This window comes from Lissotriton vulgaris, chromosome 2_2, assembly GCF_964263255.1.
Source record: "Lissotriton vulgaris chromosome 2_2, aLisVul1.2, whole genome shotgun sequence".
NCBI lineage: Eukaryota > Metazoa > Chordata > Amphibia > Caudata > Salamandridae > Lissotriton > Lissotriton vulgaris.
In genome coordinates, this window is record NC_141688.1 from 313007915 (window position 1) to 313023694 (window position 15780).

The 15780-nt window shown below is 49.4% G+C and overlaps 1 protein-coding gene across 1 annotated transcript in view; it reads right to left on the reverse strand.

Annotated features, from left to right (window-relative positions):
- Positions 1-15202, reverse strand: part of LARGE2 (LARGE xylosyl- and glucuronyltransferase 2) — a 196764-nt gene extending 181562 nt beyond the window's left edge. The window contains exon 1 of the mRNA XM_086959654.1: positions 15096-15202. The gene's annotated coding sequence lies outside the window, so the exon portion shown is untranslated. The remainder of the gene's footprint in view (positions 1-15095) is intronic.
- Between the last annotated feature and the right edge of the window lie 578 nt (positions 15203-15780).

The window sequence follows — 15780 nt, forward strand, 5'->3', positions numbered from 1 at the left end:
ATGACAACTAGTAGCATGTAACACTGAGTTACAGCTGGTAGGTTTTCTATACATTTTTGTACAAAGTTTTCCATCCTCAATAAAAAGTTCAATATCTAGGAACATAATACTACGGGTATCATAGTGAGTAGTAAATTCCAAGTTAAACAAATTATCATTCAAATAATCAAAGAAGCCCTTCAATTCATCAATTGTGCCTGTCCAGATAAGCAGGCAATCGTCAATGTAACGCCCCCAATAGTGGATGGGTTGCATCCATTTGGTACCAGCTGGGCCCCAGATCCGCTCCGCCTCGAACCATCCCATAAAGAGGTTCGCAAAGGACGGAGCGAACCCGGAACCCATCGCAGTCCCAAGTCGTTGTCTGAACCATGTGTCATCAAATAGAAATACGTTGTTCTCTAGAACCATTTTCGTCATTTTGAGAATCATCTGATTGTGGTCATAGAACTCAGCCGCTCTGTAACTGAGGAAGAAATCCAGTGCATGAATTCCTAACTCGTGGTCTATGTTCGTGTAAAGTGATACGACGTCAAGCGTCACTAGTATCATCCTCTCATCCCATGTCACATCACACATTAAGTTCAGAACATGTTTCGTATCTTCGATAAACGAAGGAAGGTTCCTAACATATGACTGTAAAAAGGTATCGACATATTGTGAGAGGCGCTCTGTAGGCCCTCCGATCCCCGAAATAATGGGTCTACCTGGTGGTTGTGTTCTAGATTTATGAATCTTAGGAAGAGTGTACATACATGGTGCTTTGGGTGCCACAACTTTTAAATAGAGATACTCATCATAATCCAACAATGTCAATTCGTACCATTCCTTCAGTTGATCATTAATAGTATTAGTAAGGGCCAGAATTGGATTGCCATGTAATTTCTCATAATATTTGGCATTATTGAGTTGTGAGTAAACCTCGTTTTTGTAATCTAGTGTGTTAAGTGTTACCACCTTTATCGGCTTTCCGTATTGTAAGTTCTGAATTGTTCATAAGCTCCTTAAGGGCCACCCTTTCACCAGGGGTAAGATTATCCCTGTATCTCATGTGCCTAGCAGAGCCTCCTGTATCAATAATTTTGTCAATCTCCACATTAACCGCATCAATAGTACTACCGGGTGAAGTTTTAGGTGTCTAATATGGCGCTCTTGTTTGGCGAGTATAAATAGCCATTACAAGATGGCGCCCGCGTAGCACGCGGAATTACGGAAGAATGTCTGAATTGGAGAACTCTCCGAGCAGGTAACTTTATATGCATGATAACAATGGGCTTTTCATTTACTATAAGTAATATAATTACTGAGACGTCTAAATGTATACTTGGTTACACTTGGCAGGCAATACTGAGAAAAAGGAGATACCTCGTGGGATATTGATTACTGGACAGAGCCAAGCTACATATAGATAGGTAAGGAGAATACACAAGCTATGAGTTGTAACTAAGTTCAAGTCAATAGATAGTGGTGGTATTATATTTTGTTATGTTTATTTACAGTGGCTACTACGTTATTGAAATTGAGGATTACTTTGATGATATTAAGACGTGCTACATGAGAATTACTTTTCATTATTGGTGAGTTGCTATATTAACTGTTTTGGTTTGCAATCACCATGTATCCCCAGAGAATGGCTTGTGAATCGGGCATTATGTTTCTTAGACAGATAAAGCCGAACCAGTGTGGAAGTTTGTTGATTATTTGGTCGTGCGCTTATTGGTACGTTACATTACGTTTCATATTGATTTTTCAACCTTAGTGGGCTTCATACTTTGGACTGCCGACTTGGCGTAATATTCTGTCACGCTGTGGTGATTCATTATTTCACACTTGGCATTTGGGACTTCCTTTATTGTTTATGTCTTTCCTATGTGACACGGCTCGGTTACCTTATGAATTACTTATAATCTTTAGCCATGTTTATCTGAGTTGTTTATGCTATGTTAACAGTGCTGGTGTTACAAATTTAAAACATAGGCTATTGTAATTAATTACAGCCCTGAAGAAGTCTATTTGTCTTACAAAGACTAGACGAAACACGTGTTGGCTGTATCGCTGTTCAAGGATTCCATTGAATTTGATGACCGAATAAAGACAAGAATTTGAGAAGATTTACTTACTTTATGAACTCTTTAATGGACTTTCAGCTTTGAGTGCTTGGTGAATTATTGTATTATGACCAGCCATTATTTGGCACTTATAAGAGTCTTGGTGACAGACTCTTGTTCACTTTGAGCACCTTGTTACACTTTGGATAATTTGCTTATACACGCTGTGCGCTCCAATTAACTGTCACCCTTTCTCTTGTGACCCTTTCTATAGAAGTCAGTTCGCGGAACAGGGAGGATGGGTGGGGCGGTGAGGAATCTATAACTACATATGTCTCTTACAGATTCATGGTTACCGAAGGTAAGTTACTTGTTCATCTGAAAGAGACTGTAGTTCTAGATTCCTTACCTTAGAATAGATACCTCAGCAATGCTAACCCCTTTAGGTGGGTCTGTGAACTAAGTAAACACCAGGTAGTCCTGGAGAACAGAATGTCCAAAAAAGCTGTGTCTCCGGACTTGGCTGTCTAGGCAGTAATGCTTTGGTAAACGTGTGCAGCGAGGCCCATGTGGCTATCGGACAGATGTCAAGTAAGGGAACTCCATGTCCCAAAGCAGTAGTGGCGGCCGTCGCACTGGGAGAGTGGGAGCGCAGTCCCACCTGAGATTCCTTTTTAGCCAAAGAGTAACAGATCTTGATGGTTAGGACAACACATCAAGAGATGGTACGTTTTTGCACTGCCCGACCTTTCCTAGTGCCCATATAACCCACGAAGAGTTGATCGTCCACCCGGAAGTCTTTTGTGCGGTCACAGTAGAAGGACAGCGCACGCTTTCGGTCCAGATGGTGGAGTCTCTCCTCCTCTCTGGAGGGTTGCAGAGGCGGGAAAGAAGGTGGGCAATTTGATGGCCTGACTTATGTGGAAGGCAGTAACCACTTTGGGCAGAAAAGAGGGCCAAATACAGAGGACTACTTTGTCCGGATGGACAGCAAGAAAGCGAGGTTCAGAGGATAAAGCCTGAAGCTCACCCAGCCTGTGAGCAGAGGTGATGGCAAGCAAGCAGTCTTCAAAGTGAGGAGATGAAGACGACAATTATGAAGTGGCTCAAAGGGAGAGACATAAGGTAAGTGAGCACAAGGTTCAAGTCCCACTGGGGCATTACAAAAGGAGGAGGAAAGAGATGAGTAATGCCCTTCAGAAATATGATAACAATCTGGGACTTGAAAAGAAAAGGCTGATCAGGAAGGTGCAGAAAGGCCGAAATGGCCTTTAAGGGTGCCCAGAGCAGAGCCCTGCGGGGCAAAGGAAAGAATGAAGAGGAGAACTTAAAAAAAGAGGGGTAGAGAGTGGATCCACTTTGCTGTGCACCATGCAACAAATGTGTTCCATTTACAGGCATATACCGTTTTGGTGGAGGGATGCCTGGCTGGCAAGATAATGTCACAAACTTCGGGAAGAATGTCGAAAGCGGTCAACTGTCACTGCTCAATCTCCACATAAGGAGTTGGAGGCTGGACAGGTACGGGTGGAGGATCATCCCTTGCTGCTGCGATGGAAGATCCTCCCGAAGAGGCAGTCTGATCGGAGCATCAATGGCAATGCTCAATAGCTCGGGATACCATACTCTTCGTGCACAGTCCGGAGCCACAAGAACTACTTGGGCCTGGTCGCGCTTGATCTTCAGCAGTTTAGGTAGAAGTGGTACAGACTGAAAGGCTTACAGGAGGCCGCAATTCCACTTGCGTTGAAAGGCATCACCGAGCGAGTACCGCCTTGGAAACTCCAAAGTGCAGAACTGTTGACAATGCGCATTCTGGTCAGTGGCTAATAGATGTAACCTAGGCTCTCTCCACTGCTGAAAGAGACATTGCACCACTTCCGAGTGACGATGCCATTCGTTATCCATCATGCACCAGTGGCGGCTGAGTTTGTCCGCACTGGCATTCAGGGAACCCGCCAAGTATTGAAACACCAGGGATACGTCCTGATGTTCCAGCCTTGTCCAAAGGTGTAGAGCCTTTTGACATAGGGTCCACGACCCTACCCTGCCCTGCCCGGTTTGTTGCAATACCACATGGCGGTGGTGTTGTCTGTGAACACCTGGACAGAGGGAAGGAATGCCTTTAGTGCAAGATGGATCGCCTATAGCTCCAGAAGGTTGATGTGGAGCTCGGACTCTGCCGGAGACCAGAGGCCTCCGATCTCCGCCTCTCCCATGTGGCCGCCCCATCCCAGAAGTGATGCAACAGTCACTACTGTAACCTCTGGTTGGTGAAAGGAGAAGGATATGACGCTGACCCAATCCTGGTTCGTGAGCCGCCACTGCAATTGACTCGCAGCCCCCTCCGAGATCTGGACGACATCGGAAAGATTGCCCTGATGCTGCGCCCACTGGAACTTCAGGTCCCACTGCAGTGCCCGCATAGGTCATCTGGCATTATCTACCAGCAGAATGCAGGAGGCCATGAGGCCCAGCAGCCTCTGGGTCATTCTGACCGAGACACCGGATAGAGGTTGACCGATTGGAATCATAGCCCGAATATCCCAGACTCGCTGCACAGGGGGACAGGCCCGAAATTGCGCTGTATCCAGAACTGCTGTGATGAAAAAGAGCTTCAGAGTGGGAATCAGGTGCAACTTCCACACGTTGCTAGTGAACCCCAGCGAATGCAGGAGGTTCACCGTAGTCTGGAGGTGTGCGACAGCCTGGGGCTAGCCCGCCTTCAATAGCCAGTCGTCGAGACAGAGGAAGATTGGACTCCCTGATATGCACTGATGAGCTGCGACCACTACCATCACTTTCGTCAACACCCGAGTGGCACTAGTAAGGCCAAAGGGGAGCACAGTAAACTGAAAATGCTTGTGGCCGACCATGAACCGCCGGTAGCGCCGGTGTGCAGGCAAGACGGGATGTGAAAATAAGTGTCCTGCAAGTCCAACGCTACCTTCCAGTCTCCAGGGTCGAGGGCAGATAGGACCTGAGCCAGGGTTAACATTTTGAACTTCTTCCGAAGGAACCGGTTGACATCCCGGAGGTCAAAAATAGGAGGCAGGCCTTTGTCCTTCTTGGGTACCAGGAAGTAGTGGGAGTAACAACCATGACTTACTTCTGGCACAGAGACTCGCTTGATGGCTCCCTTGGCCAAAACAGCCGTAGCTTCCTGGCGGAGAAGGGTCTAGTGATCCTCCAACATGCAATGGGATGTTGCTGCATAGAAGGAGGAGCTGTCTCGAAGGGGAGGGAGTAGCCCCTTTGGACTATCTGCAAAACCCACCTCTCCGACGTGATGTTGTGCCAGTGGGGGAGGTGATGGCAGATCATGCCAACCACTGGCAGCTGGTGGCCCTGAAAAGTCAGACTAGGAAGGTTTGGAGGTACCTGCAGAGAGGGCATTGGTAAACTGGCCTGCCCTCTGGTCCCCAGACCTCCGACGCTGGTTCCCACGTCCCTGGCCGTGCAGAGGCAAGGCATCTTGCGCGGGCTTCTGTCTCTGAGAGGAACGTAGTGAGGCACCCTCTCCGTAGCCATGAAAGGGGCAAAAGTCAGACTGCATGGGGCGAGAAGTGACTGAGAGGTCCAAGGATCTGGCCGTGGCCCTAGAGTCCTTGAAACGCTTGAGTGCGTTGTCCGCCTTGTCACCAAACATGCAACGGCCATCAAAGGGTATGTACAAAAGGGTAGATTGGACATCCCCAGAGAAGCCAGAGGTCCTCAGCCAGGCATAGTACCTCAGGGCTAGCGACGTGGAAACGATTCTACCCAGCGAGTCGGCGGTATCCAGCCCACACCGGGTGGTGAATTTTGCTGCGTCTCTACCCTCAGCAACAGTTTGGGTGAGCCTGGCCCGGGCCTCCTCTGGGGGGTGGGGGTGGGAGTGAGGGGGTGTGTGGTGTGTCAAACGTTTTTGTCAAAAAGTGACTACGGGGCACGCTCTCTTTGGATCTGCGCTGGCTGGTGCGAAAAAAGAAAGACCTGGGGCACGTTCACCGCAGTACAGTTACTGCCTCGCCCATGGCACGTCCAGCGCAGTACACTTACTGCATTACCTGTGGTACATCCACTGCAGTACACTTAACATCACCCGTGGTTAGTATATTAGGTAAGTCATCATTGGTGGACTCACCGTAGCAAACACCAGCATTATCTATTTTTTGAGCAAACATTTGTTAAAAAGATTGCCAATACCTGGGCCACTAGAATAAGGTGGGGAGGGCCAAGTTAGGTGGCTGGGTACAGTAAATTATGCGGCTAGAAAAGCCAAAAAATGCGGCACATTTTATAATAGTATTACTTCATTATTTGGACATTTTTAGACTTGTTAACACTGCCTGGGCATTGGTTGCACCTCATTAACAGCAGTTTAACACCCCTATATAAAATAAGCAATAGAAAGATGATAGCCAACCCTTGTAAAGGGTCGTGAACTGTACGGCTACATGTGTTGCTGCGTTTTTAGTAACTTTTGAACCATTTGGGGTAGAAACAACATTTTTTTGTCACAATCTGCAGATTATGCAGCAGGTGATAGATTATTTGGCAAATGAATATTCATGTGAAAAATGCCGCAGCCGCACAATTGCATATTTCCAGTGGCCATGCCCAGGCCTCAAACAAAACAAAAACAGAGTTATTCGGCCATCTTGGATAAAGTTTCGACAAGGAGATCAAGGTTTGACTGGAGCCAAAGAGGACGAGCAGTTCACCACTGCCCCCTTGTAGCCACCAGGAAAAAAAGCATCTTTATTGCTAACAGACATGGAATGGCCAAAGATGAAATCTGATTTAGGCGTTGAGAAAGAAGGCGTGGGGGGTTCGAGCGCCACTCACTCTTTTTTAGCCAAGAGCACTTTCTTTTTAGCTGTTTTAGCCAGGAGAGGCAGAGGAACCCTCCCCTTGGACGGTGGCTCATTGGACTCATCCATGGACGAGGGCGGGAATTCTCCCACTGAGAGTGAAAGGAAGGCTCTGGGGGGCAGAGCTGGGATCCCACGGCAGTTGAGGGCACACCCACCATCAGTGCCATCTTTGGGGCCCTGGAAAAGACATATTTTGGGTTCCTTGTTCGTAATTTTACAGCCAGTCGTCTGCTAATTGTAGCTCTCATGATGCCAAGGAAACTTTCAGAGACAGGGTTCACACAAAAACTGTTGAAATTAGTATTTTTATGGCACCAAAAACCCTTAAAATGCAACTAGGCAATGAGAGACAGCTGTAGAGGTAGGTACAGAGGTAGAGGCAGAGGTGTGGACAGAGGTAGAGACGGAGACAGGCAGGTACAGAGGTAGAGGTAGAGAAAAAGGTAAGGACAGAGGTAGAGGCAGAGGTAGGGACAGAGGTAGGGGTAGAGGTAGAGGCAGAGGTGTGGACAGAGGTAGAGACGGAGACAGGCAGGTACAGAGGTAGAGGTAGAGAAAAAGGTAAGGACAGAGGTAGAGGCAGAGGTAGGGACAGAGGCAGGTACAGAGGTAGAGGTAGAGAAAAAAGGTAAGGACAGAGGTAGGGGCAGAGGTAGGGGCAGAGGTAGGGGCAGAGGTAGGGGCAGAGGTAGGGGCAGAGGTAGGGGCAGAGGTAGAGACAGTGGTAGGGACAGAAGTAGAAATAAACGTAAAGGTAGAGGCAGAGTTGGAGACAGAGGTAAAGACAGTGACAGAGGTAGGGCAGAGGCTAGAGGTTGAAGTGGAGACTCTTTTTTATTTATGTGTTGTTTTTTAAAATAACTAAGTTAATAGCTTTGTCATTTACAATGCCAATAGTTATAACTTTCGCAAATGTGACACCTATAGCATTTGTAATGCAACATGTTTTGTGTTTACGTGACTTAGATGTATTGATATTACAAATAACAATGGCTTTTAATTTTTTTAAATAATTAATATTTAAATAATTTATTTAATTTGTAATGTCAATAGTTTAATTGTAAATAACTTTTGTGAAGATTATGTTCAGTGTTTTTTATTGTGAGGAAAATCCAAGAACAGAAGTGAAATATTAACATCGTAATAATGCTTGAAAGCAGCTTGAAACATTGAAAGAACATATTTGAACCAGTGATGCTGTGGTGGTGCTGAGTGGTGAGAAGTGGTGCTGTGGTGGTTCTGTAGTGGCGCTGAGTGGTGCTGTGGTGCTGAGTGGTGCTGAGTGATGCTGTGGTTGCGCTGAGTGATGCTGTGGTGGTGCTGAGTGATTGTGTGGTTGCACTGAGTGATGCTGTGGTGGTGCTGAGTGATGCTGTGGTGATGTTGAGTGATGCTGTGGTGGTGCTGAGTGGGAGATGGGGAGAGGGAGGAAAAGGAGAGCAGGGAGAGGGAGAGGGTAAAGAGAGGGAGAGAGGAGAGAGAGGGGGAGAGAGGAGAGAGAGAGAGGAGAGAAAGACGGAGACGGGGGAGAGAGGAGAGGGAAGAGAGGGAAAGGGAAGAGAGGGAAAGGGAGAGAGGGTAGAGGGAGGGTAAGAAGAGAGGGGGAGGACGAGAGCAAAGGACAGAGGCGAGAGAGAGGGGATAGAAGGAGAGAGAGGAGAGCAAGCAGAGGTGGAGATGGGGATGGGGAGAAAAAGGAGAGCAGGGGAAGGTAAAGAGAGGGAGAGAGGAGAGAGAGGGGGAGAGAGGAGAGAGAGAAGGAGAGGGTGAGAGAGGAGAGCAAAGTGAGGGAAAGGGAGAGAGGTAGACAGAGAGAGAGGTAGAGTGAGAGAGTGAGGGGAGGAAGAGAGAGGGAGGACGAGGGGGAAGGAGGGAGAGGAGAGGGAGTGGAGTGAGAGGGATAGAGAGAGAGAGAGCAGGGAGAGGGATAGAGGAGGAGAGAGTGAGAACCATTTTATCGACTCCAGCACCATAAAATACCAGGAAGGCACGTTTGCTTAAGGAGCTTGATGCAGAATAAAAAAATAAATCACAGACGCATTACTCCACTTTAAGGAGTAACACGCATAATGATTTGGTCTAGTAGTTAGTAGTTTGTGAAATATTGCTTTGTGTCACATATACACACACACGCCTAGTAAATATTTGTTTTGATTCATCTCAATGTTCTGTTTAAACAGTGAATGTAACTGACAGTCTCACAAGATGTCCTCGGCAAAATGAGTATGAGATACTGCATACATTTAAGACCACGTGTGTCCCACAAAAGCCGCTTGCTTTGCCACATCGATTTTTTTTTATTGTTCTTTTTATTAAAGACAAATTAATACATAAAATAGCACATTACAGACAAGTTAAAAGAAAAGGAGACACGACCTGGCGGCCGTGAAACTGAAAGCACATCAGGCCGGCTGTGAAAGCCTTAGATGCAGCAGGGGGCGGAGCGGAAAGAGCTACTGGCGGCACCAAGCTGGGCAACAGAAAAGGAGACACGGCCTGGCGGCCGTGAAACTGAAAGAACGGCCGCCCATGAAAGCTTAAGAGAGAAAGAAGGAGACATTGCTTGTGTGAATTATGTGGTGATTTGGAGCAGTGGTACTGTCACGATCGAGTAGTGGGAGAAAGCTATGGCTAGTGAGGATGTTCTGCCTGAAATAATGTTCTTGGTAAAAAAAAAGGTAGTAGGAGAGAGAGTTCCGTAGCTTTATTTTTATTTTTTTATTATGATAAACACAACCAAGAATCAAAGAGGTTGTCTGTTCCACAATGTCAATACCTGATCTGTGTCAGAAAATGGCAAAAGTGCCAGTGGCACCGTATCTGTGAAAGAAACGGAAAAATAATTGGCAGAGTTTCTCCCAACACTACTCGGTAAAAATATCCAGAATCCTGATAAACTCACCGGTCTTCGGTGAAGGAAAAGCCTTACTACCCAAGCGGTGCTTTGTCTGAGCAAAACAAAACAAAAGGCCTTAAGTCAGTACTGGGTAATAAAAAGAGCGGGACTGCCGTGGGTTGATAACTGAAGGGGAGCAAACAAACACTTACCGCTACTCGCTGATTACTCAAGAACAATGCATGAACGTGGGAAACAAGCTAGCATTACAAAAACTATTAAATAGTGCCGCCCGAACTCCCAAGTCCTCCCATGACGTAGTAGGTAACAGACGCTAGATGCTAACTGCATCGCGTCATCCCGCCTGTATAGACAGGGACAGACTACTACAGACGTGCCAACTACAAAAACTCGATGGTGTTAAGGAAAGGGAAACCCACTCTGCATCTGGTTTGATGAAACAATGATTTGAGTCAAGGGAGCACTAAAAGAGCAGGCTTGTGATTTATGTCAAAACAAGAGGCCAAGACGGTCAAAATGTCAAATAGCAAATTAATAAGGCTCATTGTGCGTAAAAATATGCCAAATGAACAAAAGGTAACCTAATCCGGTCAGAGTGGCAAGTCCGAGCGTTCCTAGGCATCTTACGGCCTGAAAAACTCTGTTTAATTGCGTGGCAGAATGACAATGATAACAGTGGACTGCGTCATAAGTTTAAAAAGTAAGCATTGAGGTTGTTATATACAGTACAAAAATGTATTTGTGAACAAATGATTGAGGTAGATATAAATACATTAAAGTAAATTGTAAAGATATACTGACGGGCGGCAGCACCGGTAAAATGTACTTTGGTTTAGATGGTGGTTGGATAAATCATATCAATACATCAATGGTCATGCTTAAAACATTCCTTGTACAAAATGGCAATTAATGAAAAAAAGAAAAGGAGACAGAGCCTGGCGGCCGTGAAACTGAAAGCACGGCCGGCCGTGAAAGCCTTTGATGCAGCAGGGGGTGGAGAGGGAAGAGCTGCTGACGGCACCAAGCTGGGCAACAGATGGCTGGCGATTGGATGCTGTGCATGCGCATTTTAACTCATTTGTAAAAGCGCACATGCACGGCATCAAATCGCCAGTCTAGTTAAACTCTGTTTAAGCCCCTATAGTCTCGCAAGCTCAATGTGCATTCGCATTGACAGGCGAGACCTAAAAAGAGCTTCAACACCCCACAGGGGTAACAGGCACTATATTAATACAAACCTTTTTTCCTCTTCTATCCTTCTGCTATCTTTCTGAATCCAAATAACTGACTAATTTATCCACCACTTAAAGTTACTTACAGCACGAGATAGAAGGTCAGGGCACTCAAGGCCTGCGCCAGTAAGTCTTAAGTCTAATGAAATTGGGCGAAGAGCTGAGAACTTGACCCTTCTAGTTCCCACTAGTTTGTAAGACCAAAAACACAAAATATCACATAAAGGAATTTAAAAAGGAAAACAAACCTTCACAAGAATTTGAAGACTTGATTCATTCATTTGTTGGATTATTTCATGTTGGATTAGTATGTCAGATGCGGCTCTGTATCATTTCATTGTTACATATTGACTTCAAGGAAGGCGCTGAGCTATTGTGTAACTTAAAAGGTACTCGCATTTCTCACTATACTAATTCAAAACTAATTCTCTGTGAGTCCCTGAGTAGCGTGCTACTCGCCGAAAAAGCGCTAAGACGCCTCGTCTGGGGTAGTAATTGCTATTTGCTAATTGCTGTTCTCAGGACACGCGGCCACCAGCTGTAGCGCGTGCAATCCCGCCCCGCTGCTGCACTCAGCCTCGCTGAGCCTGCCTCAACGACCCCACCCCCCCGCTGTACTTGCGGGCTCTCATGTGCTAATTTTTTTTATTTCTTCCCCTTTTTCTGTTTAACCTGTTTTTTGTCTCCATATTTGCATTGTAGTGTATTGTCCTGGTTGTGATTCCCTGTGCCGTTTCTCTCTGCCCCCTGTGCCCACCCGCCACGCTCCCCGCTTCCTGCCGCCGTGCTAGCGGCCACGCCCCCTTTTTCTTCTGTGCCCTCCCCACTCTCGCCTCCCAGCTGCTCCTCCCTCCCTCCCACTTCGCCATAAATGGCGACCACGCGTACGCGCAGCGTTGACGCGCAGCGGGCGCGCCGATTGTGCGCCGAGGGCGCGCCAAATGTAAGCCCGTCTGCGCCCGTCCGCGCCTGCACCGTGCCCAGCGCCCGAACCCCTAGCCCCCGCAGACCCCAGCCCACACGCCGGACCTACGACGCCACCAAACTCATCGCACTCAACACCGGCCAGATCCCTGGATGCTACCGAGCCACCCCGAGACGCACCCACGGACCCTTCAGCTGCCACTCCTGCAAGTTCTCCTGCATCCGGACCTGCACCGCACCCGCCAAGCCGACCACCAGCAGCAACCACCTCAAGCGCATCCTGCTCAACACCCGCTCCGTCCACAGACACGCCGTGGAGCTCTGGAACTTCCTCGACACAACATCACCAGACGTCGCCTTCCTCACGGAAACCTGGATGAACGCCTCCTCAGCGCCCGACATCGCCATCGCCATCCCAAACGGCTACAAGATCACGCGGAGGGACCGCGGCAATCAGACCGGAGGAGGCATCGCCATCGTCCACAAGAACACCATCCGCATCACGACCAACACCGACGACACCCTCACAGCCGCCGAACACCTGCACTTCCAGATCCACACCGACCCCAAGACCACCCTCAGAGGCACCCTCATCTACAGACCCCCGGGACTACGCACACAATTCAGCGAAGACATCGCCGACTTCATCAGCCTGCACGTCCTCCCCTCCGCTGACTACATCCTCCTCGGGGACCTCAACTTCCACCTGGAGAACAACAACGACAGCAACACCGTCACCCTGCTGGACAACCTCGCCACCCTAAATCTCAAGCAGCTGGTGACCACCCCCACCCACTACGCCGGACACATTCTCGACCCAGTCTTCTCCTCCAGCAAGGACATCACCTTCAGCCACGCCACCGGACGGACCACAGCTGCGTCCACTCCAGCTACATAAAGAACACGATCCACCACCACCAGCAACAGGTGGCTCGCAGAATTCTGGAACAAGATCACAGCCGACCAGCTCTCCGCATCCCTGAGCCAGGACCCCCCGCCAGCTCAGCGAACCCCAGCCAGGCCGCCATCAACCTCACGAAGTGGATCAGCCACTGCGCAGACGACCTCGCCCCGCTGAGGACCCCGCCCAGCCGACCCGGCAGCAAGAAAGCACCATGGTTCACCGACAAACCCAAGAGCTCCAAGAAGAACTGCCGCGCCCTCGAGAGAGCCTGGCGCAGAGACCCAACACCAGACAACATGACCATCCTCAAGCTCGCCACTCGAAAACACCAACTGATCCACACCACCAAGAAAACCGCATTCAAGGAACGACTGGACAACAATGCCCACAACAGCAAGGAACTCTTCAACATCGTCAAAGAGCTCTACAACCCCAGCGCCGGAAACAACGACATCACCCCATCACAAGACCTCTGCAACTCCCTCGCCTCCTACTTCCACAACAAGATCGCGGACATACACAACAGCTTCAGCACACAGCCGACGCACACCACGACAGCACCTGCACCCCCCACCACCACCCTCCGCGCCTGGACCCGGATAAACACCGAGGAAACCCTACGCACGATAAACTCCATTCACTCCGGATCTCCAACCGACCCCTGCCCTCACCACGTATTCAACAAGGCCGACTCCGTCATCGCGCCCCACCTGTGGGACATCATCAACACCTCCTTCGACACCGCTACCTTCCCGGAGAGCTGGAAGCATGCCGAACTCAGCGCTCTACTGAAGAAACCATCAGCGGACCCCACCAAACTCAAAAACTACCGCCCCATCTCGCTCCTCCCGTTTCCGGCCAAAGTCATCGAGAAGACCGTCAACAAGCAGCTGGCCGCCTTCCTCGAGACAAATGGATCCCTCGACCGCTCGCAGTCTGGCTTCCGGGCCAACCACAGCACCGAGACCGCCCTCATCGCAGCCACTGATGACATCCGAGCCCTGCTCGACAACGGGGAAACAGCGGCCCTCATCCTCCTGGACCTCTCCGCGGCATTCGACACTGTCTGCCACCACACCCTAGTGCAGCGCCTCAGCAACGTCAAAATCCAAGAGAAGGCACTAGAATGGATCATCTCCTTCCTCGCCGGAAGGACACAGGGAGTCCGCCTCCCCCTGTTCAGATCAGAAGCCACCGAAGTCATCTGCGGCGTTCCCCAAGGCTCCTCGCTGAGCCCCACCCTCTTCAACGTCTACATGAGCCCCCTTGCGGCCATCGCACGCCAACACAACCTCAACATCATCTCTTACGCCAACGACACCCAGCTGATCCTCTCCCTCACCAACGACCCCGCCACCGCCAGAGCCAACCTACACAAAAGGGATGAAAGACGTAGCCGAGTGGATGATGAACAGCCGTCTGAAACTGAACTCAGATAAGACGGAAGTCCTCATCCTGGGATCGTCGCCCTCCGCCTGGGACGACTCCTGGTGGCCCCCCGCCCTGGGCAGTGCACCCAAACCAACAGACCACGCACGCAACCTGGGCTTCATCCTGGACTCCTCCCTCTACATGACCAGACAAGTCAACGCCGTCTCCTCGTCGTGCTTCAACATCCTGCGCATGCTACAGAAGATCTTCCGGTGGATCCCCACCAAGACCAGGAAGACGGTCACCCAGGCCCTCGTCACCAGCCGACTGGACTACGGCAACTCCCTCTATGCTGGAACCACTGCTAAACTCCAGAAGAGACTCCAGCGGATCCAGATCGCCTCAGCAAGACTCATCCTGGACATCCCCCGACACAGCCACATCTCTGGACACGAGAGACCTGCACTGGCTCCCGGTCAACAAGAGAATCACGTTCCGACTCCTCACCCACGCACACAAAGCCCTACACAACCAAGGCCCAAGATACCTCAACAACCGCCTCAACTTCTACACTCCCACACGCCAGCTACGATCAACCAACCACACCCTCGCCGCCGTTCCCCGCATCCGCAGAGCCACCACAGGACGAAGGTCCTTCTCCTACCTGGCCGCCAAGACGTGGAACTCCCTCCCCACCTACTTCCGCCTGACCCAAGACCACCTCGCCTTCAGGAAGCAACTCAAGACCTGGCTGTTCGAGCAGTAGCGGACCCCCCCTTCCCAAGCGCCTTGAGACCCTCCGGGTGAGTAGCGCGCTATATAAATGCCTTGATTGATTGATTGATTATAAAAGCGATTACAATACAATACAATACAAGTTCTGGTACAACAGGACCTTACCGTCACGGGGTCACTTCGATGATGCCCCTCCGTCCAGGCTCCTCCTCTGCTGTGGGGGGGGGGGAGGGGGGTCAGCACCAGCTTCTCTCCATGTCAGCTTCCATCTGTAACACAATGGATACAATCAATTTATCAGCAGACTTTCCACAACCAGGTAACCTGCCTCATATCATCCAAACCTTGAAAACACTCGGGCACATTAAACCATACCAAATCAGCCTGACACAGGAGGAAACTATATTCGATCTAAAAACAGGGGGGGTCGGGTTTGAAGGGCTTGCAGGATATCTGTCTGTAGCCGTAAGTGACGGCACCGAGGGAGCTCAGGCCCCACCCTTGACTCTTCACATGATGGACCATTTCAGGTACATTGGACAGGAGGATTCAAAGAACTTGGCGACAAAACAGCAGTAGCGGCTCCTCTACTGAGGCGGGGGAGCGTCGCCCCACTGAGTGCAAGAGGGAGAAATAAAATGATAACACAACATGATAACGTTATTATAATTTTAGTAACACCCAGGTTAGGGCTGGGCTACGTGACAAGCAGGAGGAGGAGTGATCGATGCACTTAAGTGCACATGACATCTTCGGCAAGCCAAACAGACATGCGCACTTAGCATTTCTCCACCTGGCTGCATTGCACAGTTGGTTGGAAAACATGCACAGGCTCCCACCTCCTGTCTAA